Consider the following 13,772-nt stretch of genomic DNA (forward strand, 5'->3'; position numbering starts at 1 on the left):
ATACTACAAAATTCTAGTTAGATGACATACCTTTTGTTGTAGTTTGAAACCTTATACCTTTAAGAGTTTAGCACGAATAGTGTGAATGCCTCAAATGGAATCACAACACACCTTTGGACAAAGGATGATTTGAGAGAATATGTCTTGCACACAAATTGGCTATGCTCTTCCAAAGATCACTCTAGTGCCCGATTTCATTAGCTAAGGAGCTTCTTATATAGTGTGGCAAGATTAGGGTTACACCATGTAAACCCTAATGTGCATGACCTTCCATATTCCTTAGGATCCATGGGTTTAAACTTCCATGGACTATCCATGGGTTGTCACATTGGTTTAGCCCAACCTAAGGAATTATGGATCATTGGCCCATATTATAAGAATCAATGATTAACACAATCAATCTCCATATATTTAATTAGTCGCTTTTGATCACAAAATTAATTCCAAACTAATTCTTGATCAATGCTAATTAAATATTTATGATTTCATATTAATATATTAGAACTTACAATATATTAATAAATTATAAATAACCTCTTCTCAAAAGTCCATCCTATCAAATTGTCCTAGTGATATGCAACCCAAATGGACCATGCTACTCTTGGGTCAAGTACATACCATTTATAGTTATGGACTTAGACACTAATCCAACAAAAGTGAATTCCTCAATGGCAAACTGAAAGAAGAGGTATACTTACAGCAACCTCAAGGTTTTGAGAATCTTGATCTTACTTATCACTGTTACAAAGTGGAGAAAGTTGTGTATGTCTTGAAGCAGGCAAGAATAACTTGGTATGAAACTCTCTCTAAGTTTCTTATCAAATCTGGATACAAGCATGGAGTCATTGATCCTACCCTCTTTCGACGTTCAAGTGAAAACATCTAATACTTGTACAAATCTACGTGGATGACATTATTTCTAGTTCTACTGATCAAGTTATGGTAGACGACTTCGCCAAGCTCATGACTAGTAAAATACAAATGAGCATGAATAGAGAGATTAACTTCTTTCTCGTTCTTCAAATCAAGCAAGTTCCTCAAGGAATCTTCATCAATAAAAGTATACTGTAGAGTTATTAAAGAAATATTCAATGGATAACTGCTCCTCGGTAAAGGTTTATATGGCCTTTGGCTATAAGATTGTCGCAGACTCCATCAGAGAGTCAGTTGATCCAAAAGTATACTGAGGAATGAATGGTTCTCTACTTTACCTGACTGCAAGTAGACTGGACATAGTCTTCGCAACAAGTTTGTGTGGTAGATATCAAGCTGATCCTAAGGTGTCGTATCTGAATGTAAATAAACAGATTTTCAGATACCTCAAATGGACTAAATCTTTAGGTCTCTGGTACCCATCAGGAAACGGCTTCAGTCTTCAAGCCTTTACAGACTCAGACCATGTAGGTTGTCATTTAGACTGCAAGAGCACTTCCAAAGGATGTCAATTCCTTGGTGGAAGTCTATATGCAGTGCTTAAGATACCACACTCCTAATCAATCTATTTCACTGCACTTCTTTTCTTTCAAGAACACGAAGTCTATTTTTCCCGTTTGGCAATAAATAAAGTTTTTAAGTGTGCTATTTAGCGAATTGGAACATTTAATTTTTTACAAAGGAATGTTTTTATTCCATTCATTAAATATGTTTGTAAAACTTAACGGTACATTTTCAAAAACAGATCTATTTCCCTTTAAAGTAAAATAAAAAGAGATTTTTTTCAATAAAAGATTTACCAAACCCAAATTAAGGTGACTACTCAAACATTTTACCGCCAACAGATGATTTTTCAAAACGTTTATCCCACGTCTCTGACAATTACCACTATACCTCAACCTACGATTACCCATTTCATCATTCCATTCATTTAGTGCGCCCATTTAGCATTAAATGTCGGTCTTTTCCGGATTTCTTTTCATAAATTAATTATTTCCAAACCGGTTAAAAAAAATCCTCTACCTTCCTGGTTATAGCTGTAAAGAGAAAAGTTTACCACACTGAATATCTTTTCAAATCTAGAGGTATTAATCCCTCCTTCTTCTTCCCAAGAAAGCTTTTATGCTCTCTGTTTCTCTGATGATCTTTCTCTCTGTCCACTTGCAAAAAAAACTTTCTGGCAAGTTCTTCAATTTTTTTTCGATCAACCATGGTGAAATCAGGTGTTTCCAAGAAAAAAGCAAAACCAACCGGCTCAACAGCAACTGTGGAAACCCCCGTACCGACGATTCCTCCGAGCAATTATCGAGGAATATTTCAAAACCATGACTTCTATGATGAACCGATCAAGATTATGAACAGATTCATGGAGAAACACTTGCTCTTCAATGCATTCAACTCAGTGGCTGACATTGTTCCCCTGCCTTTACTGTTCAAATGTGTTTTCTTTTCCTACCGACCAATAGATGACCTTGAAATCATCAACTTCATTCTCGCCGATGTTTCGACGGCGACGCTCAGCAAGGCCAAATTCCTTCATTCAATTAATCAAAGGGTACCTCCAAACACCGTCTTTAGGAGTCCATCAAATGAAGAAGTCTTCAAAGCCCTATATCGGATGGGCTATCATTCGCCGATTTCAAAAAGGCAAAACTTCCAGCGGTGCGGCAATTTGTGTGTTACTATCTCATTCGATGCCTTTCTGGCAGAACCGACGGTACAGATGCCATGGGAAAGCAATTCCTGGATCTTCTATGGAGTATCTTCACAGGTGAATCAGTGGATTTTGGGTCAATATTATGGGACGACTTCTTGACCTATGTTGGAAGGAATGAACCAAGACCGGGCCTCACCGAAGTCACCTCTGTCCGCTTCTGGTCTCTCTGCATCAAAGACCTTCATGCCCCAGCCAACATCAGTCTAGGCGAAGACATCAACTTCTTCGTCTGCCGTGAACTTAAAAGGTACTCTCTCCTCAAGGATCAATTTGTCTTCGGTCCAATTAGACAAATTCCTTTACATATTTTGATAGAAGTAGGACTAATCACCCATTTGGTCTCTGACCACATGGAGGTGATGAATAATGTACCACCACGTCGTTCTACCCCGCCTTCCCCCCTCTTAAATCCATTGACCCTGTCACTTCACCAAAAGGAAATCAAAACTAACTGATTGCAAGGAAGAGAAATTCTAAAGTCGTTGCAAAAACAAAAACCAAGAGGAAAAGGTCTGCGGTTACTAAACCATCCACCGAGGTTCATCCAACATCAGAACCTCAGCATACAGACTCTTTGAATAAAGACGAACCTAAAAACTCTCAACCTCCGTTAAGGAAGCAAAAAGCTTCTAATACCTCCCCCACTGGCCAAAAGCGTCACAAGGACCATACTGGAGACTCTCAAAAGTCCTCGGTAGTCATTGGACTCAACGCTGAGTCGCCCGAAAAACCCCCATCCATCCACTCCGGTTCATCAATTGAATCAGTTTCAGCAAGCTCTATTGGAGATAGAACCCAATCAGGATTCCAAGTGGATCCTGATGTCCATTATCTTCCCGAGGTATCCGGGAGAAAACAACAACACATCTTTACCCTACAGGAGCTGAACTCCATTTTTCTTCACTTACACATACACAACAAACACATATTGTACCGCGGGGTCCTTTTTAAGAGACCCTAGCTAGAACAGATCCGAGGCCAAACTTAGTTATAAACCAAGGTGACCAAGGAAGATCTGGTAATCCTATACCGCCTACATTACTATCAAGCGGATTAGGCACGGGGAGCCTTATTGGGCAAGGAACCGTGAACCCGGGGGACACCCTGGTGGTAACTGGTGCAAATTCTCATTTTTACGGTGACAGTAGGACGAACTACATGCCATTTACTGACGAAGAACTCCAGAATTTCGAAGCTCATAAACAAGAAATCAGAGTAAGAAAAGAGCAATACCTATAGATCCAACAAAATAAAGAAGAAAAAACTTGTCAAGTAGCCTCATACTTGGCTTCATTAATCATCAGCATGAACAAAGCGAATGATCTGGCCCAAATGAGAGCTTGGATGGCGATGATGGAAGAAACAATTCATAAAGCTCATACCGGAGAAGGGGCACAAACTGGAGGTGACAAACCTCCCTCTCCTCCTCCATCATCTTCCACATTAATGCCAAAGGGATCCTTCCAAGGGAGCACCGTAGTGTGACTCAGCACAGATCCACTCCTCGATCAAGACAACGAAAATTATACCGAGGTGAACAAGGAACTAGTCTCACAAAACTTTCCTATGTTCATCGACCTCGAGGAATCGAGTGGATCCCAACTCTCAACCTGCAAACGTAAAGAGAAGACGAAGAAAAAGAAGACCACGATATCAAGGAAAGAATTTCTTGATCTTTAAAGAAAAATTGATCAAATTCTTTCTCCCGTTCAAACATCTCAACAACAACGACCACAATCCACAACTCAACCACAACAGACTCCACTTCCCTCAATGTTTTAATCTTTTGAAGAATGAATTCTTCACATTGAGGCCTGTGAAAAGATTACAACCCAACAAGTACTTTTGAAGATTGAATGGGGGTTTGAGACTCTTGATGTACAAAGAAAAAAGGATCATGAAATTGTTTTAAAGAAGGAAGAAGATTTTATTACCGAGGTTAAAAAAATCAAGGAACAATTCCAAAAAGTGACCAAAGAACAACAACGGAAAACTACTCATCTGATTAACGCAACTCACGATGCCTATGAAGCAGGGTATGCATAACTTCAAGAAACAATCAGAGATCATCAGCTCTTGGTTACAACCAAGGAAACACTAATTGAAACTCTTACCGTCTGCAAAGATCACTCTCAATACATTAAGAACCCAAACCTAATGACAATAAATGATGTTAAAGTACTCAAGGAACAATTCCAAAAAGTGACCGAAGAACAACAACGAAAAACCATTCATATGATTAACACAACTCATGATGCCTATGAAGCAGGGTATGCAGAACTTCAAGAAACAATCAGAGATCTTCAGCTCTTGGTTACAACCAAGGAAACACTAATTGAAACTCTTACCATCTGCAAAGATCACTCTCAATACATTAAGAACCCAAACCTAATGACAATAAATTATGTTAATGGGAAAGCTACATTCCAATTTGCCAGGGTCCTCTCCAAACTGGATGAACTGAAAGCTTTATTTGAGGAGAAAGCGAAGCCTTATTCCTCAAAAGGGGGAAATCAAAGATAATGGACATCACCACTTCCGAAGAAAGATCTAAATCCCCTTCTCCCTAAATACATCAATCTCAATCCCTAGTTCAATCTCCTCCAAAATCTCCTCCAAAGCCAACTGAAGAGGATATTATGTCCTCTGATCACTCAAACGACTCCTCGGCCACAAGGCAAAAGAAAAAGGACTGGAGAGCTGCCAACCTGGCTAAAGTTATCCGGCATGCTTAGGGAGTCGACACAACCTTTTATGAAACGTTATTGAATTCATGGGTAAATCCATGCCGCAGACTTCTAGATGAAGATTATGTCCTTCATCTCACCTACTCTTTCCCAGGTGAAAACATGTATTGGGACATTCTTCTATCTCCCAATGGGAAGTTCTATAAGGTGTTTGAAGACTTTGATCCGTGGATTCCTAATTCCAGAAGACTACCCATGGAGTTCGAGAGGTTAAATCTTTTTCACAACAAGCACAAAAAAGCACTTGTAAACGAGATATGGTCAAATGACACACCGAAGGCTGTCACTAACTACAACCAATATCATTTCTCAAAGCTCAATTCTTTCAATATACTCTGGTGCGCTTTGGCAAAGAGTATTACAGGTCGCAGGCTGACTTTCCGAAGATGAATCTGAAAGAGCTATTCCTAATTGCAAAATTCTTCAATCACAAAATTGAAAAACATCATAAAATGAAGACTCCTTACCTAAAGGTTTGCACATATCTTCAGTCCCTACTTGGTGACTTTTCCACTATTGATGTCGAGATTCATCCAGTTGTACATGCAAAACTTGAACTTCCACCTCTCAAACCCCTACACTTCATCACCGAAGGAATACAAGAACTGAGTCTAGGGGCCACCAACTATCCAGACCTTGGCATTATTTTTCAAACAGCCAAGGGCGCTCCAAAGAACTTTCTCCCTGCTCGGTCCTTCCATCGCTGTAGCAAGAAATAGCTAGAAGACATCCTTATACTAAATGAAAAATCTAAATACACAACTGATGAGGTCAAGCATGAAATTCAAAGAAGAATCAATTGGATATTCCAAGTTAGAGTTTTTTGGTGGATCCTGATTAAGTTCTTCAAACTCAACAAGTAAAAGGTGAAAGTTGCGAGGTCACTTAGGGGAATTGTTAAGGCATAAAGTGACCCTCAGTAGTTGAACTGTGTGAACAATACCGCATACCCGATGATTCAAAGGAACTGAAGAGGAGTTAAGGCTCATCGAAGAGCCTTGTATGTTGTTAAGCTATACTGAAGAAGAGAAGTCTACCAAAGTATAAAGATGGATTTTATGTCTTTTCTCTGATAATTCAATGATCAACTTTATGCTGACATTTCTTGGAAGACTACACAAAACAGTCATGGGCATGGCCAGTAGGGCCCCCAAGCTGCTCTTATTTTATATTTTAACATATAAAGTTTTGTGCCGTAAATAGATGATCTTGTTGATCAATTGTTTAAGATATCGACTTCCAAAATCTTTCCTGTGTAATCTTTATATTAATACAAAAGTCTCTCAACCATATTGTCTTTCATCTTTAGTTGTTAATCATTTACTAACGTGGTCTTGAATGTAAGCTTTGTTACGATTCAACTAAATGTTATTTACTTGTTCATATTTTAAGTTAACTTGTTGTTATATATCTTCCTTATTATTCCACATTCTAGTTATTTTTGAGCTTCATTAAAAGATCCATTAAAGTTTAATTAATTTCGCATTTATCATTCAAAGATTAAACTCTTTTTCTCAACAATATCATATGGGTCAAGACACGAATTTTCATTCATGTGCCCTCGTCCTGGGGATCTTGGTGCGGGGATACGTCTGATGGGTTTATTAGGTTACAACAAAATTGCTTAATACGGAAAATCACTTAACAATTAAAAAAGAGCACATGCAACCTAAAAGGATCTATGTCTTATAGTTTGAAGGCAACATACTTTGAACAACAAAATCTAGCATAAACCCTAATAATTTTGAAAATCATACAAGATTTAGTGTTTACATTCCTTGGAATTGTTATTGTAAAAAAATTTGAATCCTTTCCTTTGTGTCTTTAGAAAGCAAGCGTCAAAGTATGATGCCTCTAATGGCTCAAACCCAAAACCATAGAAACCCTAAAATAAGGGCAACCCAAAAAGGACTTTGCTTCTATTTGCAAGTTTATACCAATTTAGTTATGAGCATATACACCTTAATCCATCAGTCTCCCATTTAGATAATTCTATTACTACAATTGCAAGTATAACCAAACAGCAAAGAGTGCTTTTTAAAGCTACTATCAAACTCTGACTCAAATCAAACGTCAGCCCTACGATAAGTGATCAACTATTCCTTCGTTCTTCAAAATATCATATGAACAGAGTCATGGATTAAATGATCAACCTCATGTTTATTTGTTCAGTTTACCAATTTGCCAATTTGTGATCAAACTCAAACTACAAAATTGAACAAATCAATTCAGTTTGGACCAGGCCTAATTCTTATAGATCAACTCAAATCATCGAGGGGCCCGTAGATATCACTTTTCTTTATTCAGGAAAACATACAAATTACATTAACTATGTAGTCTTACCTTTTACTCACCAAATCTTACATGGAATAAGCCTTTACAATATCTAGTTATGAGATGTGTTTGAGTAAATCAAAGCACAAATGATTTGTAAACTATGAACTATATATGTCTGCTTTAAGAATAGTTGATATTATCATCTTAGAATTACTTGTTAGTAGGGATGAAAGTGGGTCCAAACCCGACCCGGATAGACATGGACCTGAAAAACACGAAACTAGTTAACGAGATTTTATAGGACTGAAAACCGGACTGGTATATAGGAACCAGTTCGGTTCGGTTTCGAGTACAATATCAGATAAAGTGGGTCTAGAACTGGAAAACCCAGAAACATCAAAGTGGGTAGGGTGGAACTAGGTAAAGTGGGTTTAAAACCGGAAAACTTGGAAAAACCAGATTTTTTTGGTAATTACTTGTTACTTAATGGGTTAAACTTTGAAAATTTTCATATTGATATCCCGACTTCGGGGGCTGTAAGTCATTGAATATGAACCTAAAATTGACAAATTTATAGCCTAAAATCATGTAAAAACTATAAAATACAATGTGGTATAAACTGTATGTTAATTCTACTTTAAACGGATGAGATACACATGTTTTAACAATTTCACATAATACAACGTACAAAAACAAATAACTAAAAAGTTGGAACTTTTCAGTTTTAATATCCCGACTTTGGGGGACTATAATTTATTGAATATTAAACCAAAAGTGACAAATTATAGTCTAAACTCATGTAAAAACCCTAAGCTATAAGTTGGAAAAAACAGCATGTCAATCCAACGTAAAACGAATTAGATATGCATGTTAAAAATTTTCACTGAATACAAAAAACTAAAAAACTAAAAACCTGCAGCTTTTATATCTTGATTTCGGGGGACTGTAAGTCATTGAATATCAACTCAAAATTGACAAAATTATAATCCAAAACTATGTACAAACTGTAAACTACACTCTGGAAAAAACAGTATGTCAATCTGACTTTAAACGAATGAGATATGCATGTTTTAACATTTTCACAGAATACAAAGTACAAAAACAAATAACTGAAAAGTTGAAAATTTTCATTTTTGATATCCCGACTTCGGGGGAATATAATTAATTAAATATTAAACCAAATGGATCTAAACCCGGATTACCCGGAAGCCGGATAAATTCATTCTTTAAACCCGGAACTGGAACCGGTTCTATATATTCCAGTTCTAAAGGTTTTGGTTTTCTGGTTTTAAATCTCATCCGTCCTTTTGATTGAATCCATGAAGTAATATCTAAGCATGAGTTTTCCAATACTCAAAATCTCCATTTTCTAAGTACACATGAATATTATAGCAATACCTATACAATGTCTAATCCCCATACACAATCTACAAACAATTCATGACAATGTTAATTCACTACTTCATGACAATGTTAATTCACTACTTACTTCCAAAAGTATGAACGACTGTGGAATTTCAAATAAAAAGAAAATTATTTAGGAAGTAAAACATGCAAAGTGAAACACAAGAATAAAATAAGTAACTATGGCATCAAATAGTTTGATTATAAATAAATCCATATTATTTAATCACCATAACAATTACGAACTTATTCATTGTAGATTGTTTCGTGTAATCAACTAACTACTTGAATTAACTAACATCAGTCATGTCATGTTCTATGGTCCTTCCTTTATCAAAAGATCTACTGGACATTACTCCAATGATGCTCATTTCATAATTCCAAATTCTTATCTCTATCTAAGATGTAGTGGACTTTCATATTTAAATGCATTGTCTTTCTATGATGTTAAGGTTCTAAACTCACAGAGACCGAGCCTTCAATATTAAAGAATCTTCCACTAGTACTTATTGCTTGAAACAATTCCATGGTTATGAAGTTTCAAATTCAAGGTACACTCCTAGAACACTTCTCTTGCATTAACGTTTCCAACTCACTTGTAAATTTTACAAACATCTCCCATTATGGAAACATTTCCGTATTTCCACATGACCATCAAATCTGAAATAGAATCATATCAATTCAAAACGTGTCACTATGGTCCTTCAAAAACAATACCATATTTCCAACTATTCACAAGCAACTAGACTTCAAAAAACCTCATAATGTTCTTAACAGTTTGTTTAATAACTCTAGTCACTTAAAATTTTAGTCCTTTTTCTCACAATGCTCAAAGCATTTGAAAAATTAGAATAAGCAAATATTATAGCATATGTAATTGATCCTATATCCGAAGCTTATGAGACTCGACTTATTATATATTTTATAAGAATTTGGTATATGTTCAATCTCCTCCTATAGTATTTCCATATATATATATATATATATATATATATATATATATATATATATATATATATATATATATATATATATATATATATATATATATATATATATATAGGGAAAAGTGAATATACCCTTAAGGGTATATAAGGTTAGGTACCCAATGCTTAAAACTACGTAGTTTTGATTGGTGGTTTAATTTAATTGAAAAAAATAACAATTTCCTTAAACACTATTGTTTCCTTATTGAAAAAAAATAACAACTAAAAGTAAAAGTCGATCCCTATTGCTTCCATAATCGCCTATTACCTTTAGCCGGTTGTGAATTTTTTTCCCGTAGGTTGCCGTCATTCTTGCATCACAGGTTCGTGCTACTTCATTCATTATCTTTTTCTTTATTATAAAATTCAATTCATTGTTAATTAGTTATTGTTATCAATTTGAGTATTTAAGTTCTTGAATATAGTATTCTTAAATTCTCTCGCATGGTTCATCCAATGTATATATATATATATATATATATATATATATATATATATATATATATATATATATATATATTGCAAGTGTTTTTTTATTCTTTTATTAGTTACATAAATCATTATCAAAAGGATTTAGTCATAAATTATGTAATTTACACCCTTCTAAATCTTTAACCAATTGATATAAAAATTTTATATTTTTATTGTGATGACGGTATTTAACTATTTAATGTAAAATTTCAGATTCTTCAAAAACGATTACAAAGAAATCAAAATTCATAGGCAAAACAATTTATAGATAAAATTTGGTGTTAATTTTTTGGTGTATCATATTAGTCGAAAAATTTTGGTGTTAATTTTCTCGTTCAAATTCATAGGCAAAGCAATTCACAATTTACCATTGATTTCACTTTTAAGTATTAATTTTGCATATGTTTTCTAGTTCCGATTGTTTATCAATAGAATTTTTTATTTCATATGTTCTATTATTATCCATGCTGTTTGATCAAATTTAGTATAATTTATTGCTTTTGATATAATGAAAATGTTAGACCATCTCTAAAAAGTTACTGGAATGGCATTAATAGGGTCAAGTTCTTATTGTCTTTTACGTGTGGTTTTGTGCAGGTTATGATGTTTGAAACAGAAGCATCTGATCAGGCTATAAAACCGTATATAAATGAAAATGTTGATACAAATGATTTTGTAGAAGCAACATATGAATCTGAAGAACTTAACGATTTCGGAGTGAACATTGAATTTGACGAAGATGATGTTAATGATGAAAGGATATTGGGAAAAGTTTTTGATACACCCGATGATGCCTATACATTTTATAATGATTATTCTTTTTTGCATGGCTTTGGAATACGTAGAGATGACACAGTTAAAAATCCTAAAACAAATGAGCCTTTTCGGAAGATATATGTATGCAACAAAGAAGGTTTCAAACGGATGGACAAAAATGCTTCAAGTGAAAATGAGAAAAAACGTCGTAGAGATGTTAGAACAGGATGCCAAGCAAAACTTCGAATAACAAGATAGGAGGATGGGAAGTGGTTGGTGGACTCGTTTAATGACACACACAATCACGACTTGACCATGACACCTACGAAGGTGATGAAGCATCGATCTCATAGCAATTTCCATCGTTCAATAGAAGGTAAATCTCTTATGGTGCAATTTGGTCAAGCAGGGTTGAAACCTTCTCAAATTAAAAAGGCTGTTAATACAATGAAAACCTCAAATGTAGCTGATGTAACTTCAAAGCAATGTGCTGATGTCTTATCTGAGCATCGAAAACAACATAGAGGAAAGGAGTTCTATGGACTTATAAAACATTTTCAAGATAAAACGTTAGTTGACAGTGACCAATATTTTGCCGTGGATTTGTCTGATGATGGGTATCCTAGAAATATCTTTTGGGTTGATGGTAGATCAAGAGATGCCTATACAAAATTCAAAGATGTTGTTGTGTTTGATGTCACTTATATGACTAACAAATTCAAGATGCCTTTTGCTCCTTTTACTGGGGTGAATCATCATGGACAATCTATACTTTTTGGTGGAGCATTGCTTGAAAACGAAAAGGAAGAGACATTTGAATGGTTATTTGAACACTTCCTCAAATGTATGTTTGGCAAGTATCCGAAGACAATTATTACCGATCAAGACAAAGCTATGGGCAATGCAATAAAAAAAGTGTTTCCAAAAACTCGACATCGTTTTTGTTCATGGCATATCAGGAAGCATGAAACTGAGCACCTTCGATCGTATGTTTCCCGTTACAGTGATTTTCAAGAAACACACAGACAATGGGTAAATAGTGACAGCATTGAACAATTTGAAGCAATATGGGAAAATATGCGTATTAAGTATGAACTGGAAAGCAATTGTTGGATTAGTGACATGTATAACCAACGTATACATTGGGCTAAACCCTTCTTGAAGGATATTTTCTTTGCTGGTATGACCACAACCGGGCGGAGTGAAAGTATCAATTCATTTTTTGATGGTTTTGTTAACTCGAGGACCATGTTGAATGAATTCGTTGTGCAATACGACAAGGCAATTGAGTCACGAAGGGTTGCCGAAGAAGATGAAGACTTCAAGACTATGAACTCGAGGCCGGTTCTTTCTTCAGTGCATCCAATCGAAGCAAAAGCAGGTCAATGTTATACTAGAAAGATGTTTGATACTTTCAAAAAAGAATGGACCGAAGCTATTACCAATTTGACTCATGAGACTCTAACAAAAACTACAGAAGAAAGCAAATATAGAGTTGGGCAATTGGATGTTGATAAAAAATATTGGCGTATTGTTACCTTTCGTTCTTTAAATCAAGTCAGCGTCACATGTTCGTGTTGTATGTATGAGACAAATGGGATTTTATGCAAACATAGCTTATATGTGATGAAGAAGAAGCATGTTCAAGAGCTGCCGAGTCACTATATTTTACCGCGATGGACCCTTGAAGCTAGGTACAAACTGGGTAGTGTTAGTATCGGACTCGGAGAAATAAATAATGAAAATGGAGTTAGTGCCTACACATTATTTTGTGTTCGTTCGAATTTTACTAAACTAATTGAACAAGCAAGGGACTCTCCTTCGGAGATACAAAAACTCAATACGATATTGATAAGTCTTTTAGATGATCAAGTCAATCGAAAAAAATCTATGCCTTTAGAGAATGCATCTCAAAGTTCTTGTATGGGAGTTTCGCAAGTAGATATGATGCCACAGTTATCTATCCGGGATCCTCTTGGTCCAACTACTACAAAAGGGCGTCCTAAACTTGCAAGCAGAATCAAGTCTTCTTTAGAAGCCCCTAAAAAACGAACATGCTCTTACTGTCAAGGATTGGGTCATTATGCTACTAGTTGTTCAAAAAGAAAGGTAATTATAATAATAATTTAATGATTAAAAAACGAACTCTAATGATTATATTAACAATTTTTTATTTTTTTCATATATCAGGCAGATGAATCGTTGCAAGAGACATAATGATGAGATGTGTTGTTTCTGTGGGCAAAAGAAAAACTAGATACTTCATAACATTTTTTTTTGGTTAACTGCACCTTTTTCATGTTTTAGACACAAACAATGTATGAGTAATCTGGAAATTATTGATGTTTCTTAACAATTTTAATGTTTTCCAATGAAATTTGTTGATTGTTTATGATTTGTGTTATTATTGATGCTTCTTAATTATGTCTTTTCTGATTTTCTCACCCACATGGACCTCAATCATTGGCTGTTTGGCATGTT

At 35.2% G+C, this 13,772-nt stretch overlaps 1 pseudogene; it reads left to right on the forward strand.

Annotated features, from left to right (window-relative positions):
* Window positions 1–5,499: 5,499 nt before the first annotated feature.
* LOC145129640 (protein FAR1-RELATED SEQUENCE 5-like) lies at window positions 5,500–13,508 on the forward strand (annotated as a pseudogene).
* Window positions 13,509–13,772: the final 264 nt, after the last annotated feature.

This window comes from Lactuca virosa, chromosome 1, assembly GCF_052849685.1.
Source record: "Lactuca virosa cultivar CGN04683 chromosome 1, Lactuca_virosa_CGN04683_v6, whole genome shotgun sequence".
Taxonomy (NCBI): domain Eukaryota; kingdom Viridiplantae; phylum Streptophyta; class Magnoliopsida; order Asterales; family Asteraceae; genus Lactuca; species Lactuca virosa.